Consider the following 27,488-nt stretch of genomic DNA (forward strand, 5'->3'; position numbering starts at 1 on the left):
ATATGTGAAGCCATGCTGATTTTGTTAATCCATGCAAAGTCATTATGTTACACACTGATTCAAACTTGCATACTAAGGAGGCATTTTGTACCAGAAAAAAAGTCACCATCTGGATAGAAGCTCATAGCATATGAATCTGTTATTTTATCCACAAATTTTAAGATCTGTATTTCAAGCTAAACTAAGAAAGAAAAGGTTCATGATATAACTCAAGGGTGGTTGATTCAATTGTTGATGGATAACAACTTAGTAAAATCTATTGTAACAATCAAGAAGTTAAATGCAACCAACCAGAGTGTTTTCATAGTGGTCAATGGTGGGTTCAGCATGAATTATTGGCTAAAGAGCATGTATATAGATGAAAATATCTTTTCCTCAAAGACCTGGAAAAAGAAAAAAATACATAGTAAGGTAATCAAGATAATCTCTGACATGATGAGTTTGTAACAGCTGACTATTAATAGATAGTCCTCTCAATAGGAGTATAATGTTTCTCTGGGCCAGTTTTCTCTGTACAGATTAAAAATGGACAATTAACACTGTGTTCAAGTTAAGACTATAAGTTCAAAAGAAATGTTTAAGCCAAGAAAAATATATCATATTTATCTTAGTTCATGTTTATCTTCTTTCCCCAGATAGCATGCTTTTTAGGATACTTCCTCCTACATTGATTTAATACATTATGAAATTATGTTATCTAATTTGGAATGAGTCATAATTTTTTTTATTATTATAGCTTTTTATTTACAAAACATATGCATGGGTAATTTTTCAACATTGACTGTTGCAAAACCTTCTGTTCCAAGTTTTCCCCTCCTTCCCCCCATCTCCTCCCCTAGATGGCAGGCAGTCCAATACATGTTAAATATGTAAAAATGCATGTTAAATCCAATAATATGTATACATATTTATACAGTTATCTTGCTGCACAAGAAAAATCTGATCCAAAGAGAAAGAAAAAAACCTGAGAAGGAAAACAAAAATGCAAGCAAACAATAACTGAAAGAGTTAAAATGCTATGTTCACACTCATTTCCCATAGTCCTCTCTCTGGGTGTAGATGACTCTCTTCATTACTCAACAATTGGAACTGATTTGAATCATCTCACTGTTGAAGAGAGCTATATCCATCAGAATTGATCTTTGTATAGTCTTCTTGTTGTTTACTGGTTCTTCTCATTTCACTTAGCTTCATGTTCATGTAAGTCTCTCCACACCTCTCTGAAATTATCCTACTGGTGATTTCTTACAGAATAATATTCCATAACATTCATTATACCATAATTTATTAGGCCATTCTCCAATTTATGGGCATCCATTCAGTTTTAGCCACTACATAAAGGGCTGCCACAAATATTTTTGCACACGTGGATCCCTTTCCCTCCTTTAAGATCTCTTTGGGATATAAGCCCAGAAGTAACACTCCTGGGTCAAAGGATATGCACAGTTTGAAAATTTTTTGAGCATAGTTCCAAATTGCACTCCAGAATGGCTAGATATGTTCACAGTTCCACCAACAATATATCAGTGTCCCAGTTTTCCCACATCCCCTCCAACATTCATCATTATCTTTTTCTGTCATCTTAGCCAGTCTGAGAGGTATGTAGTTGTTTCTTGAAGAAAGAGATTTGTTTTTCTTGGCACTAATTGATTTTCATCTCTTTTTCTACACATCCTTTGTTCAGACTTGTTTTTTCCTCAAGTCTTGTATACTACCCCCTAAAACACATCCTATAAGCCAAGGAACATTTTTCTTTCTTTAGTGTCACAATGGAAGTAATATAATTTAATTCAATCATATGATCATCTCAATAGATGCCAAAAAATGCTTTTGACAAAATACAGTAACCTTTCCTTTTAAAAATCACTAGAGAAGATAGGAATGAATGGAATTTTCCTTAAAATGACAAACAATATCTATCTAAAACCACCAGGAAACATTATTTGTAATAAAGAAGAAGATATATTCTGAATAAGATTAGAGGTAAAAAAAAAAAAAAAAGATGTTCATTGTTATCACCGATTTTTAATACTGGAATAGAAATATTAGCAAAGGCAATATGAGAAGAAAAAAACAAAGGAATTAGAATAAGCAATGAGGAAACAAAACTATCTCTCTGTAGATAATATCATGGTATACTTAGACAATCCTAGAAAATCAACTAAAAAGCTACATGAAATAATTATCAACTTTAGCAATATTGTAACATATAAGATACATTGACATAAATCATGAACATTTCTTTTTATTAACAATGAAGTCCATCAGCTAGCGATAAAGAGAGAAATTCCATTTAAAATAATCATAAAACATATTAAATACTTGGAAATCTACCTGCCACAACAAACTCAATAATTATTAGAACATAGTTACAAAACACCTTTCACACAAAAAGAGATCTAAACAACTAAAAAAAATAGCAATAACTTATGGGTTAACATTATAAAACTAACGTAATAAAAATGACAATTCTACCTAAATTGTGTTATTGATTCAGTGCCACAGAAAACTGTTGAAAAATTATTTTATAAAGTTAGAAAAAAAATGACAAAATTCATTTGGAATAGCAAAAGATCAAGAATGTCAAAAGAATGAATGGGGAAAAAAATCAAAGAAAGGTGACTTAGCTATATCAAGTCAAAAAACAGTACAAAGCAACTGTAATCAAAACTATTTGGTTCTGACTAAAAAATAGTGTTGTGGATCAAGGAATTTAGTTAGGTACATAAGACATAATAGTATATGCTATTATAGGAACTTACTGTTTGATAATCCCCAAAACTTCCAACTTCTGGAATAAGAACTCATTATTTAACAAAAACAGCTAAGAAAACTGGAAAACAATACAGCAGAAAAGAGGCTTAGACCAATATTTCACACAATGTACTGAGATAAGGTCAAAAAGAAATAATTTTTTACTGATGCAGAGTGAAATAAGTAAAACCATAATAATTCCAAAAAACTCATGATGGAAAATACTATCAACAAATTTAAAATGTACTATGGGGTTTGAATGCTGATCAAAGCATATTATTTTTTCCTATCTTTTGTTTTTGTTTTTTTTTTCCTTTTTGTTCTGAGTCTTACAATATTGCTAGTGTGAAAACATATTTCTTATGATTGTATTTTTATAATCTATGTCATGGAAAAGGACAAATATGAACAAAAATGTTTATTGTGATTCTCTTTGTGCTGACAAAGAATTATGTATAAATTTAGGTATAAAGAGTTTTACCATAAGCAAATTAGGAAAGTCATGAATTGTTTATTTGTCAGATATATGGGGAAGAGAAGAATTTATGATCAAAAACAGAAAGAATATTATGAAATGCAAAATGGATAATTTTGGTTATATTAAATTAAAAAGATTTTGCACAAAAAGAAAGCCAAGATTGGAAGGAAAGCAGAAAGCTGAGAAAAATATTTTACAGACAATATTTCAAAGGCTTCCTTCCTAAAATAGAAAAATGAGCCAAAGTTATAGGAGTACAAGTTATTCCTTAATTGATAAATGGTCAAAGAATATGAACAGGTAATTTTCAATTGAAGAAATTGAAGCTATGTAGTCATATGAAAAAGTGTTCTAATAAATATTGATCAAAGAAATAAAACAAAACTCTGAGGTAGTACCTCATACCCAGTGTATTGTCTAATATAACAGAAAAGGAAAATGATGAATGTTGGGGAAGATGTAAAAAAAGTGGAACACTAATGTGTTGTTGGTGGAGCTGTGAACTGACCCAAATATTCGGGAAAGTCATTTGGAACTATGCCTCAAAAGCTCTAAAAGAGTACATATTCTTTGATTCAACAATACTTCTACTAGATCTGTATCCCAAAGAGATCACAAAAAAGGGAAAAAGACTCCCATATACATAAATAATTATAGCAATACTTTTTGTTGTAGCAAAATAATTGAAAATGAAGATACTACCCATAAATTGGGAGTGACTGAACATGTTATGTTATATAAATATATTGGAATACTATTTTGATAAAAGAAAAAGGAGTGGGCAGCTTTCAGAAAACCCTGAAAAAACTTATATGAACTGATGCTGAGTGAAATAAGTAAAACCAGGAGAATTCCAATAAACTCATGATAGAAAATGCTATCCACAAATTAAAAATGAACTATGGAACTTTAATGCTAATCAAAGCATATTATTTTTCTTTTCTCTTGTTTTTTTTTTCTTTTTGTTCTGTCTTACAACATTACTAATGTGAAAACATATTTCTCATGATTGTACTTGTATAACCTATATAGAAAAGGACAAATATGTACAAAAATGTTTATTGTGATTCTCTTTGTGCTGACAAAGAATTAGAAACTGAGGAAATGCCCATCATTTGAGGAATGGATGAACAGATTAGAATATATGAATATTATTAAATATTATTGTTCTATAAGAGATGATGAAAGAAAGAAAACCAAATTATTTGTATTAAAAATAAAAAGAATGAACTAAGCATCAATGAAGAGGAAATTAAAACAATAATTAGGAGCTGTTTTGCCCAATTATATGCCAATAAATTTGATAGTCTAAGTGAAATGAATTACAATTACAAAGACATAAATTGCCCAGATTATCACATAAGGAAATAAATTACTTACCATTTTAGTAAAAAAATGTTAAACAAGCCATTAATAAATTCCCTAAGAAAAATTCTCCAGGGTCAGATGAACTTACAAGTGAATTCTATCAAACATTTAAAGAACAATTAATTCTGGGGGTGGAGCTAAGATGGTAGAGAGAACACACACATCTATCTAAGCTCTTCCTTACCCTCAGACTACTTCTTTTATGAAAGACCTCAGAATTAGTGCTTCACTATCAGAACTCATGAATATTGGAAGTACAACACATTATCAACAGAAGATATTCTTGAAATTCACCAGAAAATGTCTGTTTTTGCTTGAGGGCTGGGATGGTTAAGCCAGGTGCAGAGTCAGCAAAGTTGTCAGAAGGCAGCTATGCTGAGCAGACCAGAGTGGGGTGGGGTGTGGTCTCAGCTGGCTGAAAATCTGCAGGGAGAACTTTACCACAGTGTGAGATACTTTGCTCTGGAAGTAAGCCAGTAGATCAGCAGAGAAGCTATAAACACAGGGGATAAAGAGTATAACCCCAAAACACTAGAGTCTCTCAAGACCTGGCCACAGCCACTCAGCACCAGGAGGGTCTCAGCACAATCTCAGCATGCAATGGTTGATTCCAATGTAGCTATTGCTGTCCCACTGCTACTTCATTGCTACTTCCTGTTGTCTATAGAGGAAGCTTGGTAACACCACGCTGCCCTAAAAGCAGACTGTAGTTTTTTGTTCGTTTTTTTGTGTCAAAATGAGTAAAAAGATAAAATGGGATCTAACTATAGATAGCTTCTATACTGATTGAGAGCAGACTTCAAACCCTAAGGAGACGAAAAATAGATTGTCTCTGGATGAAACCTCAAATAGGTTGAGGATCATTTTGATATGATCTGGTCCCCACCACAGAAGGCTCTCATAGAAGAAATTAAAAAGGCTCTTACAAGAGAGCTAGAAGAAAAATGGAGAGAGGAAAGGGAAGCTTGGCAAGAGGTCTGGATAAGTCACCCTACTCAAGATAAAGAAATCAACTCCCTGAAAAACAGAATTAGTGAATTGGAAAAAGAATATAGTTCAATATAAATAAAATTGGTGAAATGGAAAAAATATCCATCGAACAAAACAACTCATTTAAAAACTCAATTGGACAATTACAAAAATAAATGAAAAAAATAATTTGTTAAAAAATCAGAATTGAACAAATGGAAATGAATGACGCAAGGAGATACCAAGAATCAGTCAAGCAAATCCAAAAAAAAGAAAGAATGGAAAAAAATGTTAAACACCTACTTGGGAAAAGAACAGACCTGGAAAATACATCTAGGAAGATAATCTGAGGATTGTTGGACTTCCTGAAAATCACAATAAAAAAAGAACCTAGACACTATTTTTCCAAGAAATTATCAAAGAGAACTTCCCAGATGTTAAAGAAACAGAGGGTAAAATAGACATTGAAAGAATTGATCAATCACCTACTGAAAGAAATCCCAAAATGAAAACTCCAAGAAATATTGTGGGTAAATTCCAGAACTATTAGACCAAGGAAAAAATGCTACATGCAGCTAGAAAAAAAAAAAAACAATTCAAATACAAAGGAGTTACAATAAGGATTGCTCAGGATCTAGCAGTGTCCACATTAAAGGATCTGAAAGGCTAAGGAACTTGGTATGCAGTCAAGAATAACTTATATAACCAAAATGAGAATTTTTTTTCCCACGGAAGAAGATGGACATTCAATGAAATAGGTGAATTCCATCTATTTTCAATGAAAAAAACCAGAATTAAACAAAAAGTTTGACCTCCAAATATAGGACTCAAGAGAAACATAAAAAGGTAAAAATAAATCTTGGGTACTATATTTCTGTTATGAGTATACCTAAAGAATACTTGTATAATTTGGTTTTACTTTTATAATATAAAAAAGAAGCTAGAGGTGGAAAGGAAATTGTACCAGAAAAAGGGAAAAGTGGAGATCCTACATCTAATGAAGAGGAAAAGGAAACCTATTATATCTGGGAAAAAGAAGGGAGGAAGATGAACATAGTGTGTATCTTACTCTTATCAAAATTGGCTCAAGGAGAAAAATATTAGACATATTTTATTTACAGAGAAACTTCTCCTCATTGAAAAGTGGGAGGGGAAAAGTGAAAAGGGAAGGAATAAGCTAAATAGAAGGGAATTCAGAAATATTTATTTATTCTATTCATTAAGAAGTTCATTTGACCTACTTATTCCTGATATCTACTTTACACTGATTGAAATTTAATGCAGGTACTATCACTTACTGGAAATTAAAGAAAGAAAACATTTAAAAACACATTTTGTGGAATTGAGAAGTTTGAATCACATAATAAATTACTAGAACAAAAATGAACACTAAGCAGCTTTACCTTTTTTTTTCCCATTTGTTGATGCCAGTGAATTAAATGGTTCATGTTGGTACTCTGTTCATTTCAAGCATTACTACTTTTGTTGTACTAACCACTGCTAGTTTCACACACATAGTTGTGAAATAAAGGATGCATCCCCAAATAGTCATTTGCTTTTTCTAAGTTAATTTCATTAAAACATAATTTCATTTAGCATTTGCCAAGTATTATCAGCTGCCAGTACCCTAGTAGAAAAAGGTATTTATGACTTGTAGCTGAAAGTTTTCTACTTAGATATGACAGTTAGCCTCTTTTGTTTCTTAATTCCAAGCCATGTTTCCTAGTAAAATTTTCCAAGCTTCCAATTCCACATTGATTTCACTGAATATTAGAATATGTTCACTTAGGTTACAAACTTTTGTTAATCACTTCTCAAAATTCTACTACTTCATTCTCTATTTTAAATATTAGTTTGCATGATTAATACCATGAATGATGAAGACCAAAAAAAAAAATCCTTACTCATCATCAACACTGAAAAATGATGTGATCTGTAAGTAGCCAATAAAATGAGGCTTGAATAATATATCAGGTGCATAATTATTCAAATTGCATCGAAATAGCTTATAATTCATCATATCATTTAACTGCATTTTCTTTAAACTTCTCATTTCCTGAACAGAGAGGATGAAAACATATAATTTTTAGCATACTTTGTCACCTACCTAATATTTATGGTTAAAAAAGAAAAAGTATGTTCCCTCTCTATTTTTTCTGTTAAATAAATTTCCATGACCAACATAATCAATCATTTCTTGATTTCCTGATTAATGATTATAGATGATCCTCAACAAACATATCTGTGTTCTAAAAGAGCCAACATAGTTTGTCTACACATGAAGCCATCATAAACTAGCAGACCTAAGAGTACATTACAAACTTCATGTATTGTATAGAAACTATGATCATCTCCACTTCATAGTTCCTGCAATAGTGCTTTTGTGAATGTTTCTGCCATTTTCTCATTAAATAAAAAGAGACAATAAGTTTCTGTAGAAATTATCTTGGTTACTGTGACTTACTGATAATTTGTATACTGGTTTCTCAAGAATTTTTAACTATTCATATTTTGAGCATTTTTATTGAAGCTTCTAAAGCAATACAATGTTGCCTTTAACATAGCATTTATAAAGAATATACACTACACAGATAACCTAGAAAAAGAAAACAAAGCCACAGAAACACAGGAATTAGGGTTTTTACTAATACAAGAAGGCATAATGAGAAAATAAGAATAGCAATAACTAGCGTTTTTATATGGCACTTTTCTTGCAAATTGCAACAGCTCAGTAAAAGCAGCCTAGCAGTACCAGATTTCAAATAATACTATAATAATATTGCAGTCATCAAAGCAATTTGATATTGGTTAAAAATAGGATGGTTGGTCAATGAAAGATAAAAAGCAAACTAAGACAGTATTATATTATTTGATATACCCAAAGATCCAAACTATTAGTCTAAGGACTTATTATTTGTCCAAAACTCCTTGGAAAACTAGACAGTAGTCTGGCCAAAAATAAGCATAGACAAACATTTCATACTGTACAACAAGATAACCTCAAAATGGGCACATAAATTAGACAAAAAAAGATAGTAACATCAGGAAATTAAGGGAGCATAAATTATTTCTTTATGGATAGAAAATCTGTATGATCAAATGAGAGAAAGAAAGGATCGAGTGTGGTAAAATGTTTAATTTTACATAAATGAAATTAAAACATTTGCACAAATAAAATTAATTAAAGCCAAAGTTAGATGAGAATTGAGAAATTTGTTTAAAAAAATTCACTGAGTTTCTCAAATAGTTTCATTTCTCAAATATATAGGAAACTGTCAAATTTATAAGAATGAATCATCTCTTAATTGATAATCAAGGGATATTGAAACAGTTTCTAGAGGAAGAAATCAAAATTATTAATAGTCACAAGAAAAATACTTGAAAATACCTATATATTTAAAAATTCAAATTCAAACAATTTTCACTGGCTACCTTCTTTTGAGACCATTTTGGAACTATGTTCAAAATATATAAAACTTTGCATACCCTATGACTCATTAGCACCACTAGTAGGTCTATACAAGAAAGAAATAGAAGAAAAAAAGAAAAGGACACACATATACAAAAATATTTACAATACCTTTTTTGTGGTGGCAAGGAAGTGGAGGAGATGCACAGCAAATGAGTAATGACTGAATAATTTATAGTATATTATTATAATGGAATACTATTGTGCATTAGGAAATTTTGAAGCAGAAGGAAATAATATATTCATATTTATAATGGGAATAATATATATTTCCTTCTTGGTGGATAATGGTAAAGTGGAAGGAGAGAGAGAATTTGAAATTGAAAATAAAATTGAACAAAAAAAAATTGCAACAACTCTGTAAGATTGTTGATGTATATACTTTATATCTAATAACAATTAGTTCAGAGATTCAGTATTTTATCAAAGGTCATAGGTCATTCTTTTTCACTGCTTTTATTTATTTATTTTCTCTTCATTCATTCATTCAAGTTCAGTAAGGTGGCATAGTGAACAGAGTACTGAGTCTGAAGTCAAGTACACCCGAATTTAAATCTGGCCTCAGACACTAATCATGTTTCCCCCAATAAATCATTTATTCTTTGTCTTAGTTTCTTCCTTGGTAAAATGGGGGTAATAATAGCATTCACCTCTTAAATTTGTTATGAGAATCAAGTGAAATAATATTTGTACATTATGCAAGTGCCTAATACATAGCAAGTACTATGTAAATGTTAGTTATCATTATTATTCAGTGATTCATTGATTTTTTTTTTTTTTTTTGGACTGGGCTTGTCCTTTGATTTTTATAGACTTGAAGTAAGGAAAATCTTTATCCTATTACAGATCTGCCCTAGACCTGCAATTTAGAATATTACAGAATTTGGAGGGGCATTAAAGGGTTGAATCCCTTGTTCAAATTCTTGGTCAATACGTGTCAGAGGTGACAACAACACACTTATTTCCCTAATATGCTTCTCTGTCTTTTTCCCATGATCATGTTATTTTTCTGTTTCAGAGAAGATTTTGTGAAAGTTAAAACCCAGTTCTCTTTTCACTTCATCATGTCTATTAAATATAAAGTGAAATATAATGGGTACTGCTCAATAAATGCAACAGGAATTCAGGATAATAAATATTCAAGAAAAAGTTAAATTAGAGATTAAATTATACTTGATGCCAAACCAAGTTTCTGAAATTTATAATTTGAATTTGGTAGGCATTGTGACATTTATATTTGTTTTTTTATAAAGATCTAAAAGAAATATTAATAAAAACATTTGAACCTTGGATGCTACCACTGATTTTAGCTGGCATTTTATATTGTGTAGTATTATAATTTAGTATAAAAAACTTATTAGTATCTATATTATATATTATAATTTTATTAAGGGCAATTAAACAAGATATGATAGAATGCCCCTTAATAAACTGAAAGTTAGTATACTTTAGAAAAAATTGCAATATATTGTTTTTTTTTTTTTTCTTTCTAAATGGAATTTCTTTTTTTTTTTTTTTTTTATTTAATAGCCTTTTATTTACAGGATATATACATGGGTAACTTTACAGCATTAACAATTGCCAAACCTCTTGTTCCAATTTTTCACCTCTTACCCCCCCCCCCCCTCCCCTAAATGGCAGGATGACCAGTAGATGTTAAATATATTAAAATATAACTTAGATACACAATAAGTATACATGACCAAAACATTATTTTGCTGTACAAAAAGAATCAGACTCTAAATTATTGTACAATTAGCTTGTGAAGGAAATCAAAGATACAGGTGTGCATAAATATAGGGATTGGGAATTCAATGTAATGGTTTTTAATCATCTCCCAGAGTTCTTTTTCTGGGTATAGCTAGTTCAGTTCATTACTGCTCCATTAGAAATGATTTGGTTGATCTCGTTGCTGAGGATGGCCTGATCCATCAGAACTGGTCATCATCTAGTATTGTTGTTGAAGTATATAATGATCTCCTGGTCCTGCTCATTTCACTCAGCATCAGTTCGTGTAAGTCTCTCCAGGCCTTTCTGAAATCATCCTGTTGGTCATTTCTTACAGAACAGTAATATTCCATAATTTTCATATACCACAATTTATTCAGCCATTCTCCAACTGATGGACATCCATTCAGTTTCCAGTTTCTAACCACTACAAACAGGGCTGCCACAAACATTCGTGCACATACAGGTCCCTTTCCCTTCTTTATAATCTCTTTGGGATATAATCCCAGTAGTAACACTGCTGGATCAAAGGGTATGCACAGTTTGATAACTTTTTGAGCATAGTTCCAAACTACTCTCCAAAATGGTTGGATTCGTTCACAACTCCACCAACAATGAATCAATGTCCCAGTTTTCCCGCATCCCTCAACAATCATCATTATTTTTTCCTGTCATCTTAGCCAATCTGACAGGTGTGTAGTGGTATCTTAGAGTTGTCTTAATTTGCATTTCTCTGATTAATAATGACTTGGAGCATCTTTTCATATGACTAGAAATAGTTTCAATTTCTTCATCTGAGAATTGTCTGTTCATATCCTTTGACCATTTTTTCAATTAGAGAATGGCTTGATTTTTTATAAATTAGAGTTAATTCTCTATATATTTTGGAAATGAGGCCTTTATCAGAACCTTTGACTGTAAAAATATTTTCCCAGTTTATTGCTTCCCTTCTAATCTTGTCTGCATTAGTTTTGTTTGTACAAAAACTTTTCAGTTTGGTATAATCGAAATTTTCTATTTTGTGATCAGTAATGATCTCTAGTTCTGCTTTGGTCATAAGACCTTCCCCTTCCACAGGTCTGAGAGGTAAGCTATCCTATGTTCCTCTAATTTATTAATAATTTCATTCTTTATGCCTAGGTCATGAACCCATTTGACCTTATCTTGGTGTCGGCGTTAAGTATGGATCAATGCCTAGTTTCTGCCATATTAGTTTCCAATTTTCCCAGCAATTTTTATCAAACAGTAGTTCTTATCCAAAAAGCTGGGATCTTTGGGTTTGATCAAAGACTAGGTTGCTATATTTGTTCACTGTTTTATCCTTGAACCTAATCTATTCCACTGATCAACTAATCTATTCCTTATGCAATACCAAATAGTTTTGGTAACTGCTGCTCTATAATATAGTTTTAGATCTGGTACAGCTAAGCCACCTTCATTTGATTTTTTTTTCATTAATTCCCTTGAAATTCTTGACCTTTTGTTTTTTCATATAAACTTTGTTGTTATTTTTCTAGGTCATTAAAATAGTTGTTTTGGGAGTCTGATTTGTATAGCATTAAATAAATAGATTAGTTTAGGTAGTATTGTCATCTTTATTATATTTACTCACCCTATCCAAGAGAATTTAATATTTTTCCAATTGGTTAGATCAGAATTAATTTGTGTGAAAAGTGGTCTGTAATTTTGCTCATAAAGTTTCTGATTTTCCCTTGCAGATAGATTCCTAAATATTTTATATTATCAGTAGTTACTTTAAATGGAATTTCTCTTTGTAACTCTGACTGTTGGATTTTGTTAGTGATATATAAGAATGCTGATGACTTATGTGGGTTTATTTTATAACCAGCAACTTTGCTAAAGTTTTGGATTATTTCTAATAACTTTTAGCAGAATCTCTGGGGTTCTCTAAGTATACCATCATGTCATCGGCAAAGAGTGATAATTTGGCTTCCTCATTGCCTATTCTTATTCCTTTAATCTCTTTCTCAGCTCTTATTGCTATAGCTAGCGTTTCTAATACAATATTAAATAGTAACAGTGATAGTGGGCAACCTTGTTTCACTCCAGATCTTATTGGAGATGGTTGCAGTTTGTCCCCATTACATATGATGCTTACTGATGGTTTTAAATAGATGCTGCTGATTATTTTAAGGAAAAGTCCATTTATTCCTATACTCAAGTGTTTTTAATAGGAATGGATGTTGGATTTTATCAAAAGCTTTTCTGCATCTATTGAGATGATCATATGGTTTTGTTAATTTGGTTATTAACATGGCCAATTATATTGATAGTTTTCCTAATATTGAACCAGCCCTGCATTCCTGGTATAAATCCTACTTGATCATAGTGTATTATCTTGGAGATAATTTTCTGTAGTCTTTTGCTAATATCTTATTTAAGATTTTAGCATCAATATTCATTAGGAGATTGGTCTATAATTTTCTTTCTCTGGTTTCAGCCTACCTGGTTTAGGTATCAGTACCATGTCTGTGTCATAGAAGGAATTTGGTAGGACTCCTTCATTCCCTATTTTATCAAATAATTTATATATAGCATTGAGGCAATTGTTCTTTAAATGTTTGTAAAATTCACATGTAAATCCATCTGGTCCTGGGGATTTTTTCTTGGGAGTTGTTTAATTGCCTGTTCTATTTCTTTTCTGAAATGGGACTATTCAACAATTTACTTCTTCCTCTGTTAGTCTGGAAGTCTGTATTTTGGAGGTAGTCATCCATTTCACTTAGGTTATCAAATTTATTGGCATAAAGTTGAGCAAAATAACTCCTTATTATTTCTCTAATTTCCTCTTCATTGGTGGAAAGTTCTCCCTTTTCATTTTAAGACTACTAATTTCATTTCCTCCTCCTTTTTCTAATCAGATTTACCAAAGGCTTATCTATTTTATTGGCTTTTCATAGAACCAACTCTTAGTTTTATTAATTAGTTCAATAGTTTTTTACTTTCAATATTTTTAATTTCTCCTTTTAGTTTTAGAATTTCAATTTAGTATTTGATTGGAGGTTTTAATTTGGTCTTTTTTAGTTTTTAGTTGCAAGCCCAATTCATTAATCTTTTCTTTCTCTGTTTTATTCAAGTAAGCCTCTAAGGATATAAAATTCCCTCTTATTACCGCTTTGGCTGCATCCCACAAATTTTGGTATGATGTCTCATCATTGTCATTATCTTGAGTGAAATTATTAATTGTATCTATAATTTGCTGCTTCACCCAATCATTCTTTAAGATGAGATTGTTTAGTTTCCAATTACTTTTGGTCTATTTCCCCTAACTTTTTGTTGAATGTAGTTTTATTGCATCATGATCTGAAAAGAAAGCATTTACTATTTCTGCTTTCTTGCATTTAATTTTGAGGTCTTAATGTCCTAATATATGGTCAATTTTTGAATAGGTTCCATGAACTGCTGAGAAGAAAGTATATTCCCTTCTATCTCCATTCAATTTTCTCCAAAGATCCAACATACCTAATTTTTCTAATATTCTATTTACTTCTTTAATTTCTTTCTTATTTGTTTTGTGGTTTGATTTGTCTAATTCTGAGAGTGCAAGGTTGAGATCTCCTACTATTACAGTTTTGTCGTCTATTTCTTCTTGCAACTCTCTTAACTTCTCCTTTAGGAAGTTGAGTGCCATACCACTTGGTGCATATATGTTTAATATTGATATTGCTTCATTGTTTATGCTACCCTTTAGCAGGATGTAGTTACCTTCCTTATCTCTTTTAATTAGATCAATTTTTACTTTTGCTTGATCTGAGATAAGGATGGCTACCCCTCCTTTTTTGACTTCACCTGAAGCATAATAGATTTTGCTCCAACCTTTTACTTTTACTCTATATGCATCCCCCTGCTTTAAATGTGTTTCTTGTAAACAACATATTGTAGGGTTCTGACTTTTGATCCAGTCTGCTATCTGCCTCCTCTTTATGGGGGAGTTCATCCCATTTACATTTACGGTTAGAATTACTAAAACTGTATTTCCTGCCATCCTAATAACCCCAGATTGTGCTTTACTTATTCTTGCCTCCCCAACCCTCTTTCCCCTTTTAAACTTATGTACCCCTCTTGTATCACGATACTTATCCTCTTTATAATCCCTCCCTCCCCCCTTTGAGTCTTCCCCCTTCCTTCCCTTATTACTCCTTTTCTTTTCCCTTTTCCTCTCCCCCGTTTTTAATGAGGCGAGAGAGAATTTTCTCTAAAACAAATGTCAATTATTTTTTCTTTGAGCCAACTCTGATGAGAGTAAGATTCACACAATGTTCCTCCCCCTCTCTAAATTCCCTCAGATATGATAAGTTTCCTTAGCCTCTTTGTGGGATGTGGTTTCCCTCTTTTATCCCTCCTTCCCACCGTATTCTGCCATCATCCCTTTTCCATATCTACTTCCCTTTTTTATGTTATATCAGTACAATCAAATTATACATGTATTCTTTTGTATATCCACAACAGAAATACAATTCTCAAGAGTTATTTTTACCTTTTCTGCATCTCTTGAGTTCTATGCTTGGAGATCAAATTTTTTGTTTAGTTCTGGTTTTTCTTCAGAAACAAATGGAATTCATTTGTTTCATTAAATGTCCATCTTCTTCCCTGGAAGAAAATGCTCAGCTTAGCTGGGTAGTTTATTCTTGGCTGCATCTCAAGTTCTTGTGCCTTTCGGAATATCATATTCCAGGCCCTTCTTTCCTTTAATGTGGAGGCAGCCAGATCTTGGGTGATCCTTATTGTGGCACTTCGGTATTTAAATGGTTTTTTTTTGGCTGCTTGTAAAATTTTTCCTTAATCTTATAGTTCTGAAATTTGGCCACAATATTCCTTGGGTTTTTATTTTAGGGTTTCTTTCAGAAGGTGTTCAATGAATTCTTTCAATGCCTATTTTACCTTCTGATTCTATTACATCTGGGCAGTTCTCTTTGATGATTTCTTGTAAAATAGTATCTAGGCTCTTTTTTTTCATCATAGTTTTCAGAAAGTCCAATAATCCTCAGATTATCTCTCCTAGATCTATTTTCCAAGTCTGTCTTTTTGCAAGTAGATAATTCGTGGTTTTTCAGTTTGTCATTTTTGTTTTGCTTGACTGATTCTTGCTGTCTCAATGAATCATTAGTTTCAATTTGTTCAGTTCTAATTTTTAAAGAATTATTTTCTTCAATAGCTTTTTTTACTTCTTTCTGTATATGTCCAATTGAGTTTTTGAATGTATTGTTTTGGTCTGTGGAATTTTTTCCATTTCACTAATTTTTTTTAGTGAATTATTTTCTTTTCAATTCACAGATCCTACTTTCTTGCGTGTTCTTTGTCTTTTCCAATTCACGGATCCTACTTTCTTGCGAGTTCTTTGTCTTTCAATTCACAAATCCTACTTTCTAGTGAATTCTTTATTTTTCCAATTCACAATTCTTACTTTCCTGAGATTTTTTATTTTTCCAATTCACCAATTTTGTTTCCCTGCACTTCCTGGGAATTTTTAACTTTCCAATTCGTATTTCAGGAAGTTGTTGCTCTCTTGTAAGGCTTCTTTCCTTTCCCCATTTATCTTCTAACTCTCTTTTGAGACTTTTAATGGTCTTTTCTATGAGAGCATTATGTAAAGGAGGACAGTCTAATGCATTTTTGCTGTTTGAGGTCTCTTCAGGTTTGCTGACCTGCTCTTTTCTGCATAAAAGCTGTAGATTGTTCTTTTCATCTTTTATTCATGTTTTAAAGCCTTTAGGGTAGGTCTCCTAGGCAAGGGGGTTACCAGCTTCCTCTGCAGAATAGGGAGAGATGTAAACCGATTTCCGCCTCCGAGGTATGGGAGTGCTCTGTGTGAGAGTTTTCCCTTCCCCCAACAGGAGGTGGATTCAGCACTGGCCAAGCTATCAAACTGCTTAGTAGGGCTGAGTGGATTATCGATTGCCCTGGGCTAGAGACTAAGTGGTGAAAGTGTCACCGCCCCAGGCCGGAGCCTCTTGTGGGACTGTGAGTATTAGCAGCTGACTGCAGACCGCCACAAACTCTGCCCAGTGTCTCTGCCTGATGCAAATCGGCCCTGGAAAAGCTCTATGGCCCCAAGCCGAGCTCCCCACTGCACAGATTGGAGGCTAACCCGGGCTGCGTCCTCCTGCAGTGCAGGATCACAACTGCCCCAAGGAAAAGCCCTGTACTGCGGGTTGGGGCTGCGCGCTTGTGCCTTCACCCTCGGTTTGAGACTCTCCTTGGAACCTAATTTCTCTCCCAGTCTGCGCCGATCTCCCCCCTGGCCCCGGAACCAACCTTTTTTGGCGAGACTGCAGATTTTCTTCGGCCGGTGAGTTGTTCTACTTCTTATCTTTACGAATTGTAGCAGTCAAGACTATTTTTGAGGCTCGATATAATATTGATAAAGAGGGTAAGAGAAGAGCTTAGAAAGTCGCGTGTGTCTTCTCCGCCATCTTGGCTCCGCCCCCCTGCAATATATTGTTAATAAGTTGAGTGGATCCCATTCATGTCTTTTATTTCATGCTACTAAAGAGGGAAGCCCTATTTCATCATATTTTGTTGTTTCTTAAAAAGCACAGAATTGGAACTCAGGCTCTACTCCTCATCATCACTTACAACTTTATCCTCTTGTACCATTATTTTTCAAATCTGTAAATGGACCAACAGCCTTTTTCTACATTACAGGATACTGTTCATTGTAGTGGTAATAATGGTGGTTTCAATTTTGTCTGATGTATTGTGACCCAATTTTGTGTTTTCTAGGCAAAAATACCAGAACAATTTGCTGTGTACCTCTCCAGCTCATTTTACACATGAGAAAACTGAAGCAAACAGGGTTAAGTGACTTGTCCAAAGTCACATAGCTAGAAAATATTTGAAACTTGATTTGAATTGCACTCGGCTCTTTCAGGCTTCAGGTCCAGTGCTCTATCTATCTGCTGCAAGATATAATTCATCATAGTTTCAGAAGCTGATATACTGTTATGTGAACCTCTGATTCCTATTTACTATTTCAATGATTTACATATTTCTTTGCCTAACCCTAACCTACAAGGACCTAAATCCCATGTTGCATATTCACTCACATTGCTGATGTCTCAGAACTGAGGAAATCTTGATGGGGAAACTGAAAATTGGTAGGTTTATAAATTTTTATCAAGGTTGACTTTTAGCATCTGCCTGAATATCATTTTCCCTTTATATTATATAGGCATTGTTTTTGTTTTTTATTATTTGGTTTTTCAATTTTTTGGCCTTTAATTCTACAGGTTTCTGGTATTTCTCCTTTTTATTCCTGCTTCAATATATTCATATATGTATTTCATCACTTTATGGAATCCTGACAATGGAGAATATTCCAAATTTTACATGATATTTTATTTATTGGGGTGTTGTTTATACATCAGAAATTCCACCTAATATGTTGGGCTGTCTTGGCTTTGCTTACATATAAGTGAAGCACATATTTTTCTATTAGTTTTCTTTTGCTTTAACTATGACTGACCAACATCTTTTAGCAGGCAATATGATTTTCTGATAACATTTTTATACAGATTTCCCAATATAATTTCCACTCACAAATTGTCACTTACACCATCATTTGTCTTTAGGGAACTGTAGGTTTTAATTCTTTAGAAACTATGTAATTCTATATCTAATAGACACACAGGATCACCAAAACACAAATCTTTCTTGAGATTTCTTTCTTAGCCTCCCACTCTGATTACTAATTTACAGTCTTTTTTTTTTTTCATAGACTGTGGTTCCAATAAAGGTTTTTTTAAAAAAATATCTTTTTGTAAACAATATCCTTTTATTGCCTCCCCAAAAATTGTATATGGTGACATTAGTAAGCAAATACTTATAGAATAAAGATAATTTCTATCATAAGAGCATTGTCTGAATTGTCAAATATTTTGTATTACTTTTCAAGCCATTTAGGTTACATGTCCAGTAGCATACATTCAATAGATTACATCAATCCACATCATATGTTCCACTTATAAGACTCAATGTTTGAAGCAAGGTTTTAAGGAAAAATAACTGACTACAGGCAAAATAAATGGTATTCTAAATGCATTGAAAAAAATTTTTTTCACAGAAAGTTCCTGTGAATGCCATCTGTTTGAGTTTACAAAACTTAATCAGATTCTATATGAATACAAAATAGTAAATGCTGAACTCATATGGAATACCCCAAGTCCTCTTGTCTACATTCATTCTATTTTTTTAATATATATTTTTTGCCTTGTTTTAAATCATCTTATAATTACCTCACTTTAATGCCATTGTATTAGAGCACATCTCCTGGCAATAAAAAGTTTGGTAGCTCTCCTTGTTGCTATGACTACTTCAAGTCTTAGAAATTTGTAAATGTGGCACGTAGATTACCAACAAATGCCACCATCAACAGAACTGATAACCAGACTTAAAAAAACGTTGATACACTTTATTTTAGTTCTATTACTTGTGATGATTTGGATGGTCCATATTGATTATCCAGCCTAAATTTCTATAAGATAAAATCACATTCAATTCAATTTAGATTTGTCTTGAAGTTATACATTAAGTAAACACTACTTACCATGCAACACATATGTAACAAAGTTTTATTTTAAATGGCCAAGAAGAGAAATGGTGAACCTGAAAATCAGATAACATTGTGAAAAACTCATTATTTCAAGCATATCTTTCAATTCACAGCATGCAGTGTGGTTAATGCACCAATTGATTTCTATTTTCTTCCAACAAAATTACTATTTTGCTTTGTTACCCACTGAGACTGCAAACAAGTTTAAGGGGACATATTTTAAGTAATTTTCTTTTTTGTTAACAATATCATCTAAAATGTGATTGTGAGAATTAACCTTTGCATAAAAATTTTCTGTTCATTTAATTTTTGTATTGGTTTGCTAATAATACTGTTCATTCAGGATTACAGATTGATAAACACCAGCTGGAATCTTGTGTTTCTTACTACCATCTCTAGCAGCTATGTTTTTTTTTAAGATAATAAGAGCATAATATTTATACATTTGTTATTATAAAAACAAATTTTAAATATTTTTATCATATCAGTTGTTAGTAAAGAAAACTATTCCATATTAACAAAAAATATACATTTGTTAAATCAATATAGAGATTTTAAAATACTAAACTCCCTATCTTCCACTAAGGAAGACTAAGGGGGTATTAGAATGCAAATATTGTCAGATTAATTTTAATTTTTTCAAATGAAGTATGCAGTGATGTCAATACATGCTGCTGCCTTACAAATATTATACAGATAATACATATCCACTGATGGAAAATATACTGAAAACCCATGAAAGCAGAGATATATTTTATCTAAATGTCTACTACACACACATACACCCATACATATATACATACATATACATGCAAATACACATACATATATGTGTATGCACACACATATGTTATATATGCACATACACACACATACAATGCAATGTTACTTATAAAAAGAGCTCACTTCACTGATATAGATTTTTCTTTGAGTAATCTCTCTTCTTCCTATCATGATTTGTAATAGCAATAAAATATTTACTGACTTATAATAATTCTGTGGTTTGTGTTTTGCCCTACCCACAAAAATCAAATGGATAAATGATACTATAAAAGACAGAAATAGAATTTCTAGAAAAGGGAAAAGTTTTGGAGAATAAAATCAATTTAATCTTAGGTATATGCATATGGGATATATGTCCTATAGGCAATTAGAAATTATAGAAGCATACATTTAGAGCTGGAATTATCTCAGTTTCACCCGACATCTTCATTTTATTGAAAAGAAAATTGAGACCCAGAGAGTTATGTGGCATAGATAAAAAGTGCCAAAGGCAGCTTTGAAATCCAGGTCATCTGACTCTCTCTAATTCCAGAAGTCCTTAGGTGTTCAATTAACATTACTTCAATCTTTCTCTCTTCCTAAATTCCCTATTTCATTTCTTTACATATATGTCTTTAGGTAGATCAGTTTCACAAGCTCAAAGCCATCCTTGTCTCTTCCTATTCTATACCCCTCATAATCAACTATGAAGTTTTATTGGTTCTAATTCTGATAAATTATACCTCTATCATCTTTTTTTTTTTCTTTTACTCATACAGCAGCAGCCCTATTAGAATCTCTTACCATTTCTTGTGTGGATTATTGAAAGAGCCTCCTGATTTTTCCTGTCTCTCATTTCATTAAACTAATCTTCAAATAACGGCCAAATCTATATTGCTAAAGCAGAAATTTAACCACATTACTATTGTGTTGAAAAAGCTTCAGTGTTAACTTCTTTCTTCTAAGGCAAAATATAAACTTCTCTATTTAGTCATAACATTCTTTACAAACTTATTTCTGTTAAGCTCTCTAGACTTATTATACTGTTTTCTCCACAAATCTTATATTCCAGCCAAACTTTCTTGTTTGATTTTTTTCCTGTAAAATATATTCCATATCTCATCCATGTGTCTTTGTACATGCTATTTCCCTATACCTAAAATGTACTCCCTATCCCTGTCTATCAATTGGCTTCTGTAACATCCTTCAAAACTTAGTTTAAATTGTAATTCCTGAAGGAATACTGTCCTGATTTCCTGGATTTCCTATGTATTTTATGTTTAATTTTTTTCTATAATGTTCTTATCCAATAAAGTGTCGACTTCTTAAGGTTCAGGATTTTTTCATGTTCCTCTCTATCCCCTGTTTGTAAGAAAATGGCTACCTCTTATTGGATGGTTGTTGAATTGAATCAGTTGGTAGTGATAATGCTTTATATCTATATAATATTTTCAAGTAGACAGATTGTTTGCCCCAGGATACTGAGAAGTAGGCAGCATGAGTATTATCATATGTATTCTAGAGAGAGCAAACCAAAGCTCAGGGAAGTTTAGAAAACATTATCGTATTATAAGCCACAGGAACAAAATGAGGATGCAGGTGTTCTGATCTGAAGAGTATTTTCTAAACTATGCTGGATCTTGAAATGATCCACCATTACAAAGAGGAAAAAGTTCAAGTTCCTCTGCTTCAAGCCTCTCTTATTTGTAAACCAATTTACTTTTTCAAATTTATTTTCCACTATGTTCTAGACAAATAAATTTCTCAGTATTTCTTGAATACATACCAGCACACTGAATATGTATTACTGCCTGAAAGGCACATCCATCTTTTCTACTTTTATCAAATATTTATCTTTTCTCAATCCATGCATCATTTTCAAGAAACCCACTGAAACAAATCAGTCAACATACATTTATTTTTAAATGTTTTCTAAGTTTTATTTTTTCTTCATAGTGTTTTTTTATCTAAATATATGTCAAGACAATTTTTAGCATTTATTTTTATAAGATTTTGAGTTCCAATTTTTAATCTGCTCTCCATCCTGTCCCTTCCTAAAATGGCAGGAAACTTGATATAAGTTATACATGTACTATCATGTAAGTCATATTTTAATATTATTCATCATTGTGAAAGATAGAAATCAAAAGAAAAAAGCCACAAAGAAAAATAAAGTAAATGGGAATAGTATACGTCAATCTGCTTTCAGAGAACCATACAGATCTTTATCTGGATATGGATAGCATTTTCCTTTCTAAATCTTTTGTACATATCTTGGATCAATGTATTGCTTGAGTCATTCACAACTGAACATCACACAATTTTTCGGATAATGTGTACAATGTTCTCCTACTTCTTATTTCACTTTTTGTCAATTTTTACAAGTTTTTCCAGGTTTTTCTGAAATCTACTTGTTCACCATTTTTTATAGAACAATAGTACTCCATTACATTACTACACAGCTTGTCTAGCCAACCCCCAGTTGATGGGCATTTTTCAATTTTCATTATTTTGTCACTACAAAAAAAGAGTGCTACAAATATTTTTACATTTAGGTCCTTTTCCCCGCTCTTTTTCATGATATTTTTGGGATACAGACCAAGTAACAATATTGTTAGATCACAGCTTTTATACATTTTGGTTGTATTTTGAACATAGTTCTAAATTGCTTTCCAAAATAGTTGAATCAATTCAAAATTCCAAAAGCAGTGTGTAGTGTCCTAATTTTCCCATGTTCACTCCGACATTTATCATTTTTTGGGTCATATTAGCCAATCTAATAAGTGTAAAGTGGTATTTCAAAGTTATTTTAATTTGTATTTCTCTAGTCAAAGTGATTTAGAGTGCTTTTTCATATGCTTATAGTTATCTTTGATCTCTTCATCTGAAAAATGCCTTTTCATATCCTTTGACCACTTATCAATTGGGGATTGGCTTGTATTTTATAAGTTTGACTCCTTGAGAAATGACAGCTTTATCAGATATACTTTCTCTAAATATTGTTTCCTAACTTTCTGCTTTTCTTCTAATCTAGGTTTGATTTGTGAAAAAAAAAACTTTTGAATGCAATTTAGTCAAAATTATTTATTATAAATTTCATAATATTCTCTTTTCTTTAGTCATAAATTATTCCCTTCTTTATAGATCTGACAGGTAGGCTATTCCTTCTTCTTCCAATTTGTTTGTTCACAAACAAATTCTATTTTGATCTTATCTTCATATATGGTGTGAGACTATGTCTAGTTTGTTCCCTGTTGTTTTCCAGTTTTCCTAACAGTTTTTATCAAATTATTAATTCTTATACCAGAATCTAGGAATTGTTGACTTATTCAACAACAGGTTCTGTAGTAGTTTACTAGTATGTCTTGTGTACCTAATCTATTCCACTGAGACCTCACTGTAGCCAGTACCAGATAATTTTGATGATTGCTGCCTTATAATATAGTTTGAGATCTTTATTGTTAGAATACTTTTATGTGTATTTGTTTAATTAAATTCCTTAATATTCTTGACCTCCTGTTCTTCCAGATTATTTTTTTTTATTATTTTTCTAGCTCTATAAAATAATTTTGTAGTAAGATTGATATGACATGTAATAAATAAATTAACTAGATAAATTATCTCAGCTTACCCATGAGCAATCGATATTTTTCTAGTCATTTAGATATGACTTTATTTGTATGAAAAATGTTTTGTAATTCTTTTCATATAATTCCTGGGTTTATCGTAGCATGTAGACTCCAAAATATTTTACATTGTTTAAATTTATTTTAAATGGAATTTTCTATCATTTGCTGCTAATCTTTGTTGATCAAATTAAAATATGATGATGATTTATGTGAGTGTATCTCATATCCTGCAGCTTTCCTAAAGTTGTTAATTATTTTAAATATTTTTTAGTTGTTTCTCTAAATATACCATCATATCACTGCAAATAGTGATAGATTTGTTTCCTCACTGTCTATTCTAATTCCTTTGATTTCCTTTTCTTCTTTATTGCTATAGCTAACATTTCTAGTATTACCTTGAATAACAGTGGCGATAATAGATGTTGGTACTTCACATCATTTTTGTTAGGAAGAATTATAGCTTGTTGTCATAATAGATAATGTTTGGTGATTTTAGATAGATACTGCTTATTTTAAGGAAGGTTCCCTTCATTCCTATGTTCTCTAGTATTTTTAATAGGAACGGGTACAGTACCTTGTCAAAGGCTTTTTCTGCATATAATTAGATAATTATGCTATTTCTTTGGTTTTGTTATTGATGTGGTCAATTGTGCTGACAGTTTTCCTAATATTGAACCATCGCTAAATGCCAGGTATAAATCCCAGCTGGTCATAATGTATAAACTCTGTGATATATTGCTGTAATCATCTTGCTAAAATTTCCAAAAGATTTGCATTGTTATTAATTAGGGAAATTGTTCTATAGTTTTCTATCTCTGTTTTGGGTCTTCCTGGTTTAGGTGTCAGAAACATATTTGCACCATAAAAGAAGCTTGGTAAGATTCTATCATTTATTCTTCAAAAAAATTATATTATTGTTGGAGGATTGGAGTTAATTGTTCTTTAAAAGGTTGGTAGAATTCATTTATGAATCCATTTAATCCTGATGATTTTTCTTGGAAATAAACTTTCCAAGAACAAGCATTTTAGCTTGTTCAATCTCTGTTGATAAGCCAGGATTATTTAGTCATTCTATTTCATTATCAATTACTCCAAAATATGTATAATTTTCATAATTATACATTGATTTTGCTCAGATTGTCATATTTATTGTAACATAACTAGGCAAAATATCTACTAATGATAGCTTTAAGTTCTTCATTGGTGGCAATTTTATCCTTTTCGTTTTTGATACTGGATATTTGGTATTCTATTTTCTTTTTTTTAAAAAAATAAAATTAACCAATGAATTATCTATTTTATCTACTTTAATTTTGAGCTCAATGTTTTTTTTTTTCCTATTTTATCTCACTCTTGATTTTCAGAACTTCCAATCTGTTGCATAATTGGGGATTTTTAATTTGTTCTTTTTCTTTATTCTTTTTTTCATTGATACTCTTACTTCTTTGATGTTTTCTTTCTCTCTCTCTTTTTAAATTTTGTTTATTTACAGGTTATGAGGCTAACTTTACAGCATTAAAATTGAAACCTCTTGTTCCAATTTTCACCTCACCCCCCACCCCTCCCCAAATGGCAGGATGACCAGTAGATGAAATACATTAAAATATAAAAGTAAAATAAGTAAAGAAAAAACAGTTTTTTGAAAAAAGAACAGCTCAACAGCAATTAGTTGGAAGGAAATCAAAATCGGTGGGGCATAAATTAGGGATTAATTCAATGTAATGGTTTTAATCACTCCCAAGTTCTTTTTCTGGGTTAAAGTTCAGTTCATTCTGCCCATTAGAAAGTTTGGTTGATCTCGTTGCTGATTCCATCCATCAAATTCATACTGGTTTTGTTAAATATATAATGATCTCCTGGGTCCTGCCATTTCCTCGCATCAGTTCGTTTAAGTCTCCCGGCCTTTCTAAATCATCCTGTTGGTCATTTCTTACAAAAGTAATATTCCATAATATTCATATACCACAATTTTTTCACCATTCTCCAACTGATGGACATCCATTCAGTTTCCAGTTTTCTAGCCACCGGGTGCCCAAACTTCTGCAAACAGGTCCCTTTCCTTCTTTTAACTTTTGGGATATAAAGTAGTAACCTGCTATCAAAAGGGTATCGGTTGATAACTTTTGAGCACAGTTCCAAACTCTCTCCAAAATGGTTTGGATTCTTCCCCCCACCAACAATGCATCAATGTCCTAGTTTTCCCCACATCTCTCAAACAATCATCATTATTTTCCCGTCATTTAAACGACAGGTGTGTAGTGGTATCTTAGAGTTGTCTTAATTTTCTTTCTTGATTAATAATGAGTTGGAGCATCTTTTCCATGACGAAAAGTTTCAATTTCTTCATCTGAATTGTCTGTTCATTCCTTTGACCATTTTTCAATTGGAGAATGGCGATGTTTTAAATTAGGGTTAACTCATATATTTTGGAAATAGGCCTTTATCAGAACCTTTGACTGTAAAATTTTTCCCAGTTTATTGCTTCCGTTCTAATCTTGTCTGCATTAGTTTTCTTTTTTCAAAAACTTTTCAGTTTGGTATAATCAAAAATTTTCTATTTGTGATCGCAATGATCTCTGTTCTTTTGGCATAAAGTCCTTCCCCTTCCACAGGTCTGAAGGGGTAAACTATCCCGGTTCCTCTAATTTATTAATAATTTCACTTTTGCCTAGATCCTGAACCCATTTTGTTATCTTGGTCTGTAGGGTGTGGATCAATGCCGTTTCTCCATATTGTTTCCAATTTTCCCAGCAATTTTTATCAAACAAAGTTCTTATCCCAAAGCTGGGGTCTTTGGGTTTCCAAAAGACATTGCTATTTTGTTGACTGTTATATCCCGAACTAACCTTTCCACTGATCAACTAATCTATTCTTGCCAATACCAAATGGTTTTGGTAACTGCTCTGAAATATAGTTTTAGATCTGGTACAGCAAGCCACCTTCATTTGATTTTTTTTTTTTCATTAATTCCCTTGAAAATTTTGACCTTTTGTTTTCCATATAAATTTTGTTGTTATTTTTTTCAGGTCATTAAAATAGTTTTTTTGGGAGGCTGTTGGTATAGGCTAAATAAATACATTATTTAGGTAATATTGTCATCTTTATTATTTTGTCGCCCTATCCAAGAGCATTTTAATTTTTTAATTGGTTAGATGACTTAATTTTTGAAAAGTGGTCTGTAATTTTGCTCATAAAGTTTTGATTTTCCCTTGGCAGATAGTTCCTAAATATTTTATATTATCAGTAGTTCTTTAAATGGAATTTTTTTGTAACTCTGACTGTTGGATTTTGTTAGTGATATATAAGAATGCTGATGATTTATGTGGGTTTATTTTATAACCAGCAACTTTACTAAAGTTGTGGATTATTTCAAAACTTTTTCAAATCTCTGGGGTTCTCTAATATACCATCGTAAAAAATATAATTTGGTTTTCCCATTGATTTTATTCCTTTAATCTCTTTCTCAGCTCTTATTGCTAAATGCGTTTCTAATACAATATTAAATTAACGGTGATAGTGGGCAACCTTGTTTCCCCAGATCTTATTGGGAATGGTTGGTTTGTTCCATTACATATGATGTTACTGATGGTTTTAAATAGTGCTGCGATTATTTTAAGGAAAAGTCCATTTATTCCTATACCTCAAGTGTTTTTTAATAGGAATGGATGTTATTTTATCAAATGCTTTTTTCTGCATCTATTGAGATGATCATATGGTTTTGTTAATTTGGTTTTAATTGGCCAATTATTTGATAGTTTT

The sequence above is a fragment of the Sarcophilus harrisii genome, chromosome 1 (assembly GCF_902635505.1).
Source record: "Sarcophilus harrisii chromosome 1, mSarHar1.11, whole genome shotgun sequence".
Taxonomy (NCBI): Eukaryota; Metazoa; Chordata; class Mammalia; order Dasyuromorphia; family Dasyuridae; genus Sarcophilus; species Sarcophilus harrisii.